General features: G+C 43.9%; 1 protein-coding gene across 5 annotated transcripts in view; it reads left to right on the plus strand.

The window, feature by feature from the left end:
- PEPD (peptidase D) overlaps positions 1-15,916 on the plus strand; it is a 258,003-nt gene that overhangs the window by 196,162 nt on the left and 45,925 nt on the right. The gene's annotated exons all lie outside the window — the stretch shown is intronic.

Genomic DNA, 15,916 nt, shown 5'->3' on the forward strand with positions numbered 1-15,916 from the left:
ACATTCTCTCTCTCTCTCTCTCTCTCACATACACACACACACACAAAAAGACACACACACACACAGAGGCCTGCTTCCACCATTTCCCTGCAAGTCAACAAAGGGGCAAGCATTTACTGGCACACAAGACTCTCTGGAGGACAAAACATAGAACCTGGGTTCTGCAATGCTGCTCCAAAGGGCTAGTTTATCTGCAAACCCCACAGAGCAGTTGGAAAGGCTGTTCTAGTCCCTGCGGTGTGTGCCTGGCCCAGGCAGATGCACGGATGCTTGCCTGGCTTCTGGGCATTCTTTTTTCTTTTGCAGTGGCACTTTCTGACAAGTTGCACACCTCTAGCATAAAATGTCCTTCTCAGAGGATGTTCCTGATGCCTCCTAGGGATCGATACACTTATAAGCCAATTTCAATTGACTTAAATATTGCAAACAAATTTTAATGAGCATTTGGTCTGCCCCCCCCCCCCGAAAGGAGCCTCCAAACAAAATACCTTGCCAGGATCTCACCCAACAGGAATGTATTAGGTGTCCAGTCAAAAAGGTGGGTAGGAAGTGCTAATGTGCCAGCTCTGCATTTGAACAATTAGTGTGGTGAGATCACAGATAAGCCATTACTAAATCTTTGGGCTACCTCACTTTTCTTATGGATGATGGAATTTTGGGATCTCAGCCTGACCACCAATAAGTGAGAGACCACATAGCATGACACCCTGGCCAGTAGTTGTGGGTCTGCAGTGACCTTCACCTCGTGCCCTCCAGGTGGTTTTAGACAACCATGCTGGCTAGGGCTGATGGGAGTTGTAGTTCAAAACATATGGAGTGCACCAGATTGGGAAGTCTGTCTTACACAGATTGGTGGCACTCATATGCTCACTCAGATACCCCTAATACAGATACTGCTGCCCAGGTGGAGAGGGAGAGAGAGAAGAAAAGGTGCCTCAGACTCCTATGCAGTTGCAACGGCAGTTTCCCCTGTGCTGCTGGTAAAACATTAGCAGTGCTTTGGCCCAGAAGAGCCCACTGGAGACCAGCCGTTGGAGGCTTGAGGAGTAACCCGTGAACTCAGGATGCTTGCCAGATGTGATTAAAGGGCTTCACCTTTCTCCTTGGGAGCTCTTCAGGGGGTTCTCAGTGACAATAGCGGTAACAGTAGACAAGCTTTCTTAAAGGCAGCTTTCCCACCATGACCAATCTTCTCTCGCAGTGTGCAGCAGTGGGAGAATGGGTGTCATGTTCCAGGCTGAGGCCCTGGCCAGCATCCTTCCTATGTGTACTGAGTCCCAGAATCTTCTCTGATGTGCAAGGGCAGGGCTGTCACTCAATGGAAGAGCACATGCTTTGCATGCAGAAGGTCCCAGATTCAGTCCCTGGCATCTCCAATTTTTAAAAAATCCAAGTACTGAGTGAGGAGAGAGGCTTCTCTGTGCTGCCCTACAGCTCCAGATGTTTTGTACTAGAACTCCCATTGGCCTCAGCCTGTCCGGCTGTGCTGGTGAGGGCTGATGGGAGCTGTAGACCATAACAGCTGGAGGCCACCAGGTTGGGGAAAGCTAGGCCAGATGGTCAAACAGCCTGACAGACAGCTTCCTACATTCCTTAAGTTTGAAAATGGCTGTCTTACGAGATGCTGCTTCTCCCCTGTTTGGTCCTGCAAATTATATCCTCTTTCTTTGACAACTTCCTCCCCATCTGGGCTCGGGAAGTGCATCTGTGTGAATTTGATACATTCAGCTTTGGCTGAGTCCCACTGCAAGCTTCGGCACAATAGGGTTGCTTCCTTTTGCACTCTGTGCTAGGCCCTCTCAAATAATTGGAAGTGTGGCACTCCATTTGTTAGGTTTGTTTTGTACTGTTTAGCTTTGGTTGATTACAGTGTTTTGTTTTATTCCTCTGAAATGGATCAACGGGGTTCCTTCTGCACTTGAGAGAGAGAGTTGAGGGGAGTAAATGATTTCACTAAACCCAGAATAAAGGCTGTTTCTGCACCATACTGTGCAAAATCCAGATTGAGGTGATTGCCCAGAAGAAAGGAGGCCGGCTCTTTTTCAGAAAGGTAGTTTTGCCTTTTGTATGTGATGTTGTTCTTCTTTCGCTTTTGATAGAAACCTTCTAGAGAAAATTCAACACTGAATTAGCTAAATTTGACAGGTTTTCTAGCCCCAAGAAAAAGAAAAAGAGGCAGTTTCTAGTCCGCAGTGCTGCAAAGGTATGCTTGGAAATCTACAGAGAGTAATGTTATGTTATGTTAATGTTTATTTATACCCCACCTTTCGGCCAAACAATCCTCAAGGCGGCTTACAGAGAAACTAAACACAAATATAAAAATACATCAACAAGGCAATACATTGTACACAAAATTAAATTAAATAGCAAATAATATTAATTAAGAAAAAATATCCAGGAAAGGCATTCCATCTCGCCTGAACTTACAGCTTTTTCAAAGGGCGGTACACCCGTCCGAAATGGCAACGGCCTGCGGCTCAGGCCAAGAGTAGCGCAGCTTAACACTGGGGGTCTCTGTCTGCATGCCCTGGCCCAGGCCGCCACCGCAACCGTTGGTGTCAGAGGGGTGTTTTTTTCCCGTCAGCTCAGTGGGAAGGAGTAATGCACCAAACCCAGAAGCAGGAGATGTGAATGTGAGTCTCATCCTGTTGAGGACACTTCCACAATGCCAAGCCTGCCTTTTAGGTTCCCTGCTGACAGGAATGACCTACAAGTCCTCTTCCTATTGTGTCTCATTACTGCTTGTTGTGCTGTTGCGTGTCCTGACTCACAACCTGTGAGACAGGATGGGGGAGTGTTTGGCTAGCAGGTCCAGCAAGTAGGAGATACTGCCCAGAGTTCACCAACAAAGGCAGCCGTGCTCCTTGTTGCCTTTCCTGCTGCATGATGGGAGCTCATGTGTGTGTTGGGTGAGGGTTTCTGGGAACTGCACCATGACACAAATCCAGAGTGGGAGACCAGACTGCAACCTGTTGAGTAAAAGAGAGTTGTTAAGTCAAGCATGCAGTTTTCTCAGATTGCAGAGGGAGAGGAGAAGATATTCTCTGGCCAAGGGTAGCTGAGTTCTCTGCTCACCTTCGCGTGATCATGCTTCTTTGCGTTATTATTTTTATTGTTATTTGAATTTATTGTTACACTGAACACAGGTACAAGTTGTCTCTACACACGTGTAAGTGTTTGTGTAGAAGAATGTGCTCTTGTTGATTTTGTATGGCTCAACTGGTGTGTGTGTGTCCGCTTGCTGAATATAAGCTGTGAACACCCGTCATGGTGTGCTTAGCTGGAAGGAATGGAGGGCGCACAGGAGCCCCTCACCTCAGCTTACATGCGTGGGTTAAGCGGCTCTTACAGCAGTGGACTTGAGGCTTCTCTTGGACGCCTGCGGCAGCTTAGGTTCATTAATTTCAGTGTTTGGTTGGTGTTTGTATCCTTCCACACAAATTCCTCATCACTATCATTCTCACTTGTGAGTTCATAGAACTGTGAGTGATGTAGCCCTTATTGTACATTTTTCCACTTACTGTGGCATCTTTCTATAGACGTGTTTTGCTGGCTCTCATTACACGAGCATAGATTAACTCTGGTGGTGTCTGTAATCAATTTCACTTATCATTTCCTAAACTCCAGAATGTTTTGATAACTATACAACCTTTCCTTTTCCCCCAAAGAGACTATTTCTACAGGCAAGGAAATGTGGTCCTCTTGATCCGGTCTTTTGGGCTTGGTTACACATAGGTGCTAAGCACATTGATGACTAGAAAAGTCTCTGGAAATAGGACATCTCACTGACAAATATTGAGCCACCCACATGCAAGCAATGCACACACACACACAAGTTCTGGAGAGTTGTTTGAAAATATTTACTGCTAGGACTTTTTTGTCCAGATGGTGGCAATGTTATATTGAAAAGTGAGAATTTAGTTTTCTTTGTTTAAATTGGACCATAATCATTCTTTCTTCCACCTCCCGAAAACTGCCTCAGCTGATAATAAAGCATTGTATATGAAGCATAAATTAGGTATATTTACAATTTTTTAAAAAAGAGCACGTAGGGTTGTGCTCAACTAATTCCTACTCAGAATAGACCATTGAAATTAATGAACCTAACCATGTCCATTAACGTCAGTGGGTTTACTCTTAAGTAGGACCAGCACTGAATACAAGCCATACTTCTATGTTATTTATTTCCGCTGCTTGGTTATGCATTTTCCTGAGAAAGTTTGAAGGTAGGTTTATTCTGATAGGGTTGTAAACCCTTCTTGCTTACTTGCGAGCAGCCTTGCAAAGAAGAATATCTATTTGCTTGCCCATTCACAGCTACCCCTTTGTCACAGAAGGGCTTGAAGTGCCACCCGCTCATTTCCTGTTATAAGCTCACTTTCCCCATTCACTTCAGCAGAAGAGTGGATAGCAGTTGAGTGAATTCACGTGCAGAGCGGGCATGGGGGGGAAGCATTTTCAACCCCAGGACTACCAGCCTTTTGAGGGCCTCATGCCATCAGTGGGCGGGTCCAAAATGAATGGGGTGTGGCCAGAGTGGGCAAGGCCATGCCACACATACAGCACACACACACATACACATTCATTCTCTGTCTTACACCCACAAATGTGTGTGACTGTGCACATATATATTCTCTCCATATAATCTCCATCACCCCCCCCCACACACACAAAGTATTTAGGCTTCAGAAAGCCAATTGCAGCCAATTGGAGTGTTTTCCCAAGCCCTAAAGCAGCTAGGGGAATAACCTGTCCTATGCTGCTTTTAGGCTTAAAAAGAACAACTATTGGTTTCAGTATAAGGGTGTTTGAAGTCTAAATGCGGCGCTGGGGAAGGGAGAAGGGAAGGCTGCGAGCTCAACATGGAAGGCCTGTGGGGTCCATCCAACCTGCGGCTCCCCACACTTTGGGTAGAGACTGTAGTCTTGCATTGATTTATCATAAGAGCTGAATGGGTGGTATTCAGTGCTAATCCTTCTCAGAGTAGACCCCTTGAAGTTAATAGACATGACTAGCTTAAGCTCAGTCATTTTAATGGGGTTTATTCTTAGTTGAATACAACCCAGTGTGATTTACTGCTCAGTGACTGAGTGTAGGAGTGAGGTTTTGATGTGCCTTGTCAAAATGTTGAAGGCGCATGTAAACTCCCGTACATGGTGAGATTCTATAAGGAAACATATTTTTAAGTGTTTTATTTATGCATTTATATTTTTGTTACTTCACCTTTCTGTTACAAAAGACATCAGAGAGAGTTAATGGTAACCATAGTTGGAATATAAAACAATCAGCTTTCAATTACATAAAAAGATACCTTATCATAGACTCTGGCTTTATTGATTAAGATTTCTCTGTACTGTGCATGGTTTCTTCCTGCCTTCGAAATTTCAAATTAGTAAGGGAAAGCTCTGAGGATGGCAACAAGGGAGAGGGCCTTCCCATTGGTGGCCCCCAAATTATCGAATGATCTCCTGGACAAGGTGCGCCTGGCGCCAACACTGTTATGTTTTCGGCGCCAGGTCAAGACTTTCCTCTTCTCACAGGCATTTTAGCATGTGTTTTTAATTTAAAAAAAAAATTCACTGTCCAATTTTCACATCCACACGCAGAGATTGGGAATATCATGGTCTGAATGATCCTGACTTTAGTGTTCAGTGATACGTATTTGCATTTGAGGACCTTTTCTAGTGCTCTCATAGCTGCCCTCCCCAGTCCTAGCCTTCTTCTGATTTCTTGACTATTGTCTCCATTTTGGTTAATGACTGTGCCAAGGTATTGATAATCCTTGACAAATTAAATGTCCTCATTGTCAACTTTAAAGTTACATCAATCTTCTGTTGTCATTACTTTAGTCTTCTTGACTTTCAGCTGTAGTCCTGCTTTTGTGCTTTCCTCTTTAACTTTCATCAACCTTCGTTTCAAATCATTACTGGTTTCTGCTAGTAGTATGTTATTGTCTGCATATCTTAAATTATTGGTTTTTCTCCCTCCAATTTTCACACCTCCTTCTTTTTGGTCCAATCCTGCTTTCCGTATGATATGTTCTGCGTATAGATTAAATAAATAGGGTGATAGAGTACACCCCTGTCTTACACCCTTTCCGATGGGGAACCAATTGGTTTCTCCATATTCTGTCTTTACAGTAGCCTCTTGTCCAGAGTATAGTTTGCGCATCAGGACAATCAGATGCTGTGGCACCCCCATTTCCTTTAAAGCATTCCATATTCGGCTTCTAAAATTCTTCTCTCTGTCTTTATTTTGCTGTTTTTCTCAAGCCGTTTTCATTATGAGGGTCAGAGGAAGTTCCAAATTGATTATGTACAATACTTTAAAATTCATAAAACAGTTTGCTAAAATTGAATTTTTTTTAAAGCAGCAGTCATTAAAAACAGCAAAAACAACAACAGGGTAAACATGCAGCCTGTTAAAACTGTCATCCAAAATAAAGGAAAATGTATAATGTCTGGGAGGGTTGTTTGTTTTTTGCACAGACAGAAGTTAGATCAGGCTTCTCCAACCTGGTACCCTCTGGATGTTGTTGAACTACATCTCCCATCAGCCCAGCTGGCAGCACGGTCAGTAGTCAGGGATGATGTGAGTTGTTATCTAACAAGTTCTGGAAGGCACCAGTTGGGCATCGTTTGGTGTACAGTGAAGTGAGGGGTGTCAGCCTGGTGCCCCTGAAGGCCTTCTTTGATGCCCCCAGGATGAACCACAATCCCCAGATTTTTTCGTTTTTAAAAAAGTGAGGCTGCTTTCACACTTTATCCCATTATTCTGACAATTTCTTATCTTGTAATTTGCACATTATATTTGATCTTTAACATGACATACAAGCTAGTTCTGGAATTCTAGAGGAATATAGTGCAAGTTTAGTGCTAATTTTCATAATAATACCAGAAATAATCTGTTTGCAAGCCTGGGAACCTGGAAAATCATAGGAGTTTTTCACTGGCTGCAGCCGCTCACATGACAGGCATCCCAGCATGCAGTGCGTTCCCACCCTTAAGTCAGGCACTTTTGATTGCCTGATGAAAATTGTGCTGGTATTCCGGCGTAGGCCCAGGTAGCCGCAGCATTTCCCACACGCACCCCTGTGTCTATACAACTAAAACAACATATGTGTCGGATGCTAAAGGGCGAAGGATTGCATGGTGACAGGATGAGACCTTCAACCTCCTACACAGTGGGGAACTACAGCGTGCGTGTGTATAATGAACGAGGGACAAAAACAAGACCTTCATTACAGCCGCGTGAAAGACAATTGTGCGAAATGCCGGTATATCGGCTGAAAAAGCTACTGTTCCTTAACGCAACAGGTACTGCAGTGTGAAAGGAAGTTTAGAAATTGGAACAGAAGTGCTATCATGCCAATCTGTTAAACTAACGCAGTAAGCCCCATGTCTGAAAGCAGCCTAAGTTTCTAGCATTTTTAGAACTTGACGTAGGAGGCAAAACATTCTTCAAACTGTTTGTGGGAAATTACCCAGTTCCATCCTTTCAGTGTGCCTGCCGCTCTGGTAGAATTCCTGAGGATGTCCATGTGCACGAGAGAGGTAGGGGTGCGCGTGTTGTCTGTGTGTGAGAAAGAGGGGGAGGGGAGCCTATGTATGTGCACTCTGAGACGCAGAGGAGGGGCGTGTGAGCGTGGAGCAAAGAGAAATGTATGAATGTCTGTAGAAAGACGGAGAGAAGCACTTGGGCCGAGCGAGAGGGCGAGTTGTATATGTGAAGTGTGTGTCTATGAGAAAGAGAGAGATGCATTTGTGTCTGTGGTCTGCATGTGTGGTGAGCATGTGTGCGAGAGAGGGAGTGCGGTATGGTCGCCATGTATATTTTTCCTGATGCTGGGGAATATTCCCTGTTGTTAGACAGTAACAGCATCATTGCGTGTGTGAGAGAGAAATCAATGTTGTGTGATCCTCACAAACAGGATCAGCAGCACATAGCTGACTTCCTTTGGTAAGCCTGAGGTTGACCTGAGGACCAGGGAGGGTGGAGCAATGACTGTACTCCTCTCTCTCTCTCTCTCTCTCTCTCTCTGTGTGTGTGTGTGTGTGTGTGTGTTGTGCCACATTGCCATGGCAGCCATTTTGTGACTGGCATCCACAGCACTTTCTCAAATGTGCCTGCTGGTCCAGAATGGTTGGCGATCCCTGCACTAAAGATTAGAATTGATCAAAAGGGAGGACCAAAGGAAATCCCTTGCACGAGTCTTTGGTTGTCCTTCTCTTTGTTACAAGTGGTAGCATGCTGTGGTTGCAGTTGAGCTGGCTGGGGCTGATGGGAATTGCAGTTCAAAACATCTGGAAGGCACTCGGTTAGGGATGGGCTGGGATAGTCCTATGTTTTTTTGTTATTATTTATAGCATTTGTACCCTGCTCTTCAGCCAAAAAAGGTTCCCACAATGGCTTACATACTGTCAATAAAAACAAGACAGTCACTGCCTGCAGGCGTACAGTCTAAAAACACGACACATAAGGGAAAAGGGACAGGGAGGGAAGAGGAAAAAGGCAAACTCAGGTGCCAGTTCTTAAATGGTAGTTCTTATAATAACTGGCTGGGGGAAACAGTTCAGGTGTAGGAGGTGTCTGATGGGAGCTGGACTTCCAGCAGAGCCAATAGGGTGAGTCCTGCTTCTCATCTCTCCCACTGAGACAGTGTGATGGAATTCTGAAGTCCGATTCAGGTTTTCACAATGAACTGCGTACAGTTGGCACACAATGGGATGTTGGGAGTGGGATGGGTTTAAGCCCATGCATGTTCACTCACCTGCCTGAAGAGGTGTAGGTAGATATTTATTTGCATTAGCCACAAGACACTGCACTTTAACGACAAAGTACAGACAGAAGAACACAACTATGTAGATAAAATTACCAAACTAAAAATTAAAAATATATACGATTTAAAATTCAGGTTCAGGTCCTTATTTTAATGGGGCAGTTGCTAAACATTTTACAGCCTTTGCTGTCACCAGCTTACCTTGAGCCGTGAGGGGAATAGGGCTTATGACTTCTCTGTATCCAAGTATGAAAATTCGATAATTTCCAAATGCTCATAAGAAATTAAGTATTTCTAGTAAATAGTGCCATCTTGTGATGAAAGATGAAGTAGCGCCTTCTATTAGAAGCATGCAACAAAGAAACAGAACAGACTTCTGTCACGGTCTCTTTGCCAATCCAAATCAACTTGACTCCTTCCACCTTTTGGATTTTCATCTGTTTAAAATAGCGAATGCTTAAGCATATTTTCTTTTATTTGTGTGTTGTTGTTTTTGGAGTGGTCATTTAGTGGTACCCGGGTGTCTTTCCTTAACATAAAAGTCTTTATGAAAAATGTAGCAATAATATGAGACGTACACCTCTTGTTTTTAAGCCTCCTGTTTCACCCTTTGGGCTTCTTTCATAATCTCTTATGTGGTTCCTCCTCGTGGCTCTACTTGCCTCCTGCAGCTCTTGACATGCCTCAGAAATAAATGTTCTGTCTAATAGGTAGGGTGATAGGCTAGAGCAGCCTTCCCCAACCAGTGTGCCTCCAGATGTTGTTGGACCACAACTCCCATCTTTCCTGACCATTGGCAATGCTGGCTGAGGCTGATGGGAGTTGTGGTCCAACAACATCTGGAGGCACACTGGTTGGGAAAGGGTGGGCTAGAGGACGCGTCTAAAATACTATTGGAAAGCCTTTCCCAAGCTGGTGCCCTCCAGAAGTTTTGGGCTACAACTCCCATCAGCCCAAGCTAGATGGAAATGCTAGTCTCTGTGGAGCTGCAAACTGTGCCGTAATGCTGACATTTCTTACATTTTTATTATATGTATAGATAAGATACATGAAACTAATTGCAATTATACGTATTAACAGGGGAAAGGCCAATACATTCGCATACGTACAATAGAGAGAAAATCCTGTTAAGTATACTTAACTCTACAGTCTATTTATAAATGAAGAGACTTAAAATGTGTGTAAAACTGTATTGTCAGGAGTAGCAAGTTCTTCTTGCAATATTTTGTGAAAGTAAAAAAGTTCACTTTGCCATGAACTTGTCTTGCTCTTGCTTCACAGAATAATAATTAGATTAATGGAGGATGATAGATCTGCTGAAGGCTTTTAGCCATGGTGCGTTAAGAATTGAGCCTCCATGTTCAGGTGCAGTAGTCTTCTAATTACCAGAGGAACAAACAAGGATTAACAATCTCTACCATGCTGGGCCTGCAGTCTTCTGATCTTTTGCTCTTTATCTAAGTTACAGTGACTTGGCTCACACAAGGACATTAAAAAAAAACCTTGTAGAGCAATACTTGTCTGTTTCCTGAACTGTACAAATGGAAACTATTTCACGCTTCTGAAATATTATCTAAAACAGCCTTTGCCAAGCTGAAGCCCTCCAGATGTTTCGAACTACAACTCCCATCACCTGGAGTCAGATGGGAATTGTAGTCCAAAACATCTGGAAGGCACCAGCTTGGGAAAGGCTGATCTAAAGGCATTTTAATCAAACAGCCATCTACTGAAGCAGCTTGAGCTATTACATATGGCAGCAAGATACTGCCTATTGTACAGCTGCCACCTGGAAGAAAGGTCCTAGACACATCTGTGGGTTGCAGAGAGAGGGTGCTGCTGGGCAATGTTCAGACTGCCAGGAAAGTTTTAGAAGTATAACATACACCCCGCATCTAGAAGAGAGACTCATTCAGAACACAGCTCCTGGTGTGGCTCTGTCTTGTGAATGTAAGTGAAGAACCTTAGCTGGATGGCTGAGCAAAGATGGAGACTGTTTCCTGATACCTTGGAGTGGTGCTGTTAGTCAAAGGGGGAGTTCAGCAGAGGGTGCACCAGTGGCCTGACTCAGACTTAAATGTTGCATGTCTCCCTGGGCAGAAAAAAAACCTATTTCCTAGAGCTTTGCCTACTTCCCTATATTAAAAATTAACTACCAGTGGCCTTGGAGTGGCAAAAGAATGCAGACAGAGAGCAGAACTTGACTGTGCCTACAGGACCTAATTCTGCAGATTGACTGGAGGACAGTCAAAGTAGCCCCCACACCCGCTCACATGCTGAGCAACAGATGGGAATCAGGGGCCATTCCATCAGCTCTGCCGAAGGGCCAGCTCCTGTCGTGCGTCTGTCCCTGAACTAATTCCACTAATTCCAGTGGTCATAAGAACTACTATTTCACTTTAGGACAGGTGTGGGGAACCTTTGGCCTGCCAGATACTGTTGAACTACAACCCCCATCATCCCTGGCCATTGGCCAAGCTTGCTGGGGCTGATGGGAGTTGTAGTTGCATTTTACATTGTTAGCCTAAGGGTAGTTATTTAACTTTTGTAAATTGTATTTTGTAAATTGTATTGTTTTATTGGTGTATTTTATATTGTATTTTTATATTTGTGTTTTTGTAAGCTGCCTTGAGGGCCTTTGGCCAAAAGGCGGGGTATAAATAATAATAATAATAATAATAATAATAATAATAATAATAATAATAATAATAATAATAATAGTTCAGCAATATCTAGAGGGCCACAGGTTCCCCTATGCCTGCTTTGGAAATTGGTGCTTGAGTTTGCTTTTTTCCTCTTCCTTTCCCATTTATTTTTCCTTTTGTCTCAGATATTTTATGTTGTAATTCCTTCTGAGAGCCATTTCTGCTGAAGAGAGGATTAAAAATATGTTCCAGATAAATAAATCAGTTCAGTTATTTGCTTGACAATAGTGACTTGAACGCCTGAAATCCAGACAGAAATGTCAGATACTAGATCTAGTTCATAGAACCGTAAGAGTTGGAAGACTCTTCAAAGGCATGTAGCCCAACCTGCTGCCAATGCAGGAAACTGACTATTACAGCTTCCCTAATAGGCAGCTAGCCTTCGTCGGCTGAAAAGCCTCTAAGAAAGGAGCGCCCACCACTTGCCAAGGGAGTCTGTTGAGCAGCTCTTGCCACTAGGTAGCTCTTCCTGCTGGGTAGTCTGGATCTCCTTTCTTGTGGTTTGAACACACTGTTTCTGGCCCTAGGCCCTGGAGAAACTATCATCTATGTGGCAGCCTTTCAAACATTTGGCTATCATCCTGCCTCTTAATTGTCTCTTCTCCAGCTAAACACACCCAGCTCCTTCAACCTGGTGAGAGTAATAGTCCAAATCACCTGGAGGGCACCAGGTTGGCAAAAGGTTGACTTCATTCATCAGGTATACCCCATGAGCAGAGCAGCCCTCAGATTCTTCGTTGCAAAACTTATTTTTGCGAAAATCCACAGTTGGGCAATACCTTTATTAGGACAAACCAAAATGACACTCCCAAAGTGTGTGAGCTGTGGAATCCACAAAACTCGTCAGGCAAATGTCAAGCTAAAAAACGAATTGTTTAGAATTCAGGGGTGGGGAGGAGAGAGGTGGCCTGACATTAAGCCAGGCAGCCTCCACTTAGTCACAGTCTTAAGGTGGGGTATGGGAGGAGATGGCAGACCTAATGGGATTTAGGCGCTCCTAGGGGCATTGCAGGTTTTCAGGCTGCACCCAGGACTGATGGGACTAAGAAGCACACAGTGACTCAATTCCCCCTCCCGTTCCCCAGATCCATCATCTCCAAACTAGCACAGACTTGGGGAGGGCTATTCTGAGGTTCAGGAACCCAAATTGGGCAGGACTGAAAGATAAAATTACTCCTGGTGCAAAGACACTGCAAAAATGGCCATCCAGGGAAGGATATATGCCCAGTGTTTTGTATATGGAATGTGGGAGGGGAGGATGCTTATTTCGAGCCTTTAAGAAGAGCCAATAAGCATTTTAATTTAATTTACAGGCCATACAGTTTCCTGAGGGCCAAGCTACATGTTACAGTGGAACTGTGTTCCCACTTTAATTTCCTTTGTCCATGGGGCCTCTTATTTGGATTTAGCGTGTATGTAAAGACACTCACACACATACACACATCCGTACTGGAGCTCAAATCCATATATCCCCCACCAAACCCAGAAGCTGGTAGGAACTTCGATGATGAAGACTTGTGGGATTTGAAGCCACTCTTCACTTTTATACCCCAAAAGGCTTTTCTTTTTGAAGTATGTTGGAGTCAGGCTCACCTTATCTCAGAAGGAACCATCTGTGGGAGTGCCTTCAGATTGGAAGGAGCAGGCATCAAGGCAACCTTCTCTGCGAGTAGGATGCCTTTCTGCACCCCATCAGTAGGAGCATTACAGAGTGGTCTGCCCTCAGTGGAAGGTGACTGAACGGAAATGTGGCCAGAACAGTGACTCATCCAGAGATGCAACAGACAGAGTCCTCCCATCGTGTGTACTGGCTGACTTTGTGCCATCAAGGCACTATCTACACCTCAGCAAAGCCACTTGGAGGTTGACTGTAGGAAAATTTGCTTGTACCAAGGTGGTTATATAAAAAGCGGGTGCAACTGTAAAAAGCAGGTGCAACTTTCTCAACTGGCAGAAAGCCTCCATGGCTTGTGCTGCTGCGTCCCTTTGCATCTGCTTCACACACACTGCACTGGATGTCTGTGAAAAGACTTGCTCTCAAAGTGCATGTACTGTGTGGATCTTTTCGAAGCTGGCAAAGCTGTTCAACAGCATAAAAGGCCAAGGAAGACTTGTGCATTGTTTTTAAAAATGTAATTAATTGCTCGTGTGCTGTCTGATACCAGCTTTCTCACTCATTGGGAAAAGTGGGAGGTGCTGACCTTTTCCATGCATGTTCAGGGCATGACATTATTTACAGTAAAAGTCAATCCTCAAAAGGCTGGCTTTTGCCCTACTTCTTTTAATCACTATTTGATCAGTACACTGGAAGCAACATGTTCCAGCCAGGCGCTTGGTGTTTAAACGCCTGCTCAAAAGTTTTCTGTGCCACCAGGCTTATGCAGGCAATTGAGAACCACTTTTAAAAAAAATAAAAAGCAGTATAGAAATAATTTTTTATAAATAAATAAATAAGTCAGGCCCAAGTGATCCACAGAGCAGAATTGGCTTGGCTGGCACTCCCAACACAGTAACTGGAAGTCTCTGGGAATTGTTTTATAAAAATGATATAATATCTCTTCCCTCGCAGCTCTCCTTTTTGAGATGAAGTTTTCAGGTCAAGCTGTGTTTCAGTATTGAATTTTCATTTTACATGATGCTACACAATTTCAGCAGGGCAGCTATGCTGAGTGGTTGTAGCAGAAGGAGCGAAGTGTCTTGAGGCACTCTGATGATGAACATATTAATAGTTACAGATGCCTTCATGGGCCAGAGCACTCTTATCCACACACACACGTCTACAAGACATAAGTACAAAGGGGAAAAACTGCAGAAGGGGTGGCGGCAAATGCAAGGTAGAGTTGGACCTCTGTTGTTTGTATGCAAGACCCAAATGTATAGAACAGCTTTTTCCAACCTGGTGCCCTCCAGATGTTTTGGGCTATAATTTCCAACAGAGTTGTTGCCCAAAAACATCTGGAGGGCACCAGGTTGGCAAAGACAAGCAGAGAAGATAAGAGAACAAGTCACTGTTCAAAACAGTAATCATTATTGTCTTTTGAACTAATTTTATACCTGAAGAATAGCGGGAAGGAATCCCTGGTTTCACTTAATTCTGATTTAATAACTCAGAGCTGTCAGTAGAGTCCACTGAAACTAGCAGCTTGATGCCTGAATTGTGACCATTTAGACTGGTGTATTTGTTGGATGTCGTCAGTCAGCAATGACATATCTCACCTTGGGGGCTGAGCAGGTCAATGAACTTGTGATGATGTTGGGGCCTGTAATAGCGGATGTAGGGACAGAGTTGGCATCCGGGTTTGTTGCAGGGCCTGCAGCTGGGAGCATGGGAAACTGCCTCACACTGAGTTGGACCATTGGTTCATTTAGCTCAGCATTGTCTGCACTGACTGTCAGGAACTCTGCAGGTTTTTAGAAAGAGGATCCTTCCCAGCCTAGTCTAGCCTGGAGATGCTGCCAGGGACTGAACCGGAGAACTTCTGCATGCAAAGCAGTTGCTCTGCCACTACGCTACGGCCCTTCCCAAGGGTATGTGTCGTTAGTGTGGTGTGGTCTGTGTACACATATGTGCACCATATAGATGTCTGCATGGTTATACACCTGTCAGGCTTGACTTCATTTGATATCTAAGATAGTTGTAAAAATGGGGTGCACTTTAATCTTTGGAAGGTCCTGTTAGATCAGCATTACCCAACCTTTTTCGACCCAACGCCCCTTTGCAAAATCTTTTTGTGCCCAATGCCCCCCTCAGATTAAGTATATGCCAATGCTTCCTATTCTTCCCTTAAAATGCATAAAATGTATTTTCAATGATTATTACGATCATTTTTATCATGCCTTTTTATTGCAAACATAAGCAAAAACTAATTAAGTCCACACAGTATGAACCAATAGAATACACTGTGTTACTTAACAACAAACTCATTCTGTTTACCGGCATTGTTTCGTTAAACAAGTTCATTTAAGCATCACAGAAACAACGGGTAGCTAGTGTGTCCCATTCCTGAAGAAAACCAGTGAATAACTGTCTGCGTCATCCCTTTGCACACGGCACTCATCCATTGGAAGAATGCGCCCTCCACCAATACACCCAGCTTATCAAACACTCCCTTGTGATTGGTTCCAACATCCCTCAAGACAGCATCGGAACATTACCTAGTGCTGGGGCGTGGCTAATATCCCCATTCCTTGATATGACACTGGCCGCTATTCAGAATTTCTTTACAAAAGAGCACACACTATTTATAGTGTTATTTCCATGAATTGAGACTATTAAATACATTCTAACTGGGGACAAAACAGTTTAAAAATTAATGATTTGTGTATTAAATAAAATTGAACTTAAATGCTTCAACTTTCGCATCAGACCGCCAAATGTCAGCGCCCCCCTAATGAACCCAAACGCCCCCCTAAAGTTTGTAGTCACGCCAATGCC

Source organism: Rhineura floridana, chromosome 13, assembly GCF_030035675.1.
Source record: "Rhineura floridana isolate rRhiFlo1 chromosome 13, rRhiFlo1.hap2, whole genome shotgun sequence".
Classification (NCBI taxonomy): domain Eukaryota; kingdom Metazoa; phylum Chordata; class Lepidosauria; order Squamata; family Rhineuridae; genus Rhineura; species Rhineura floridana.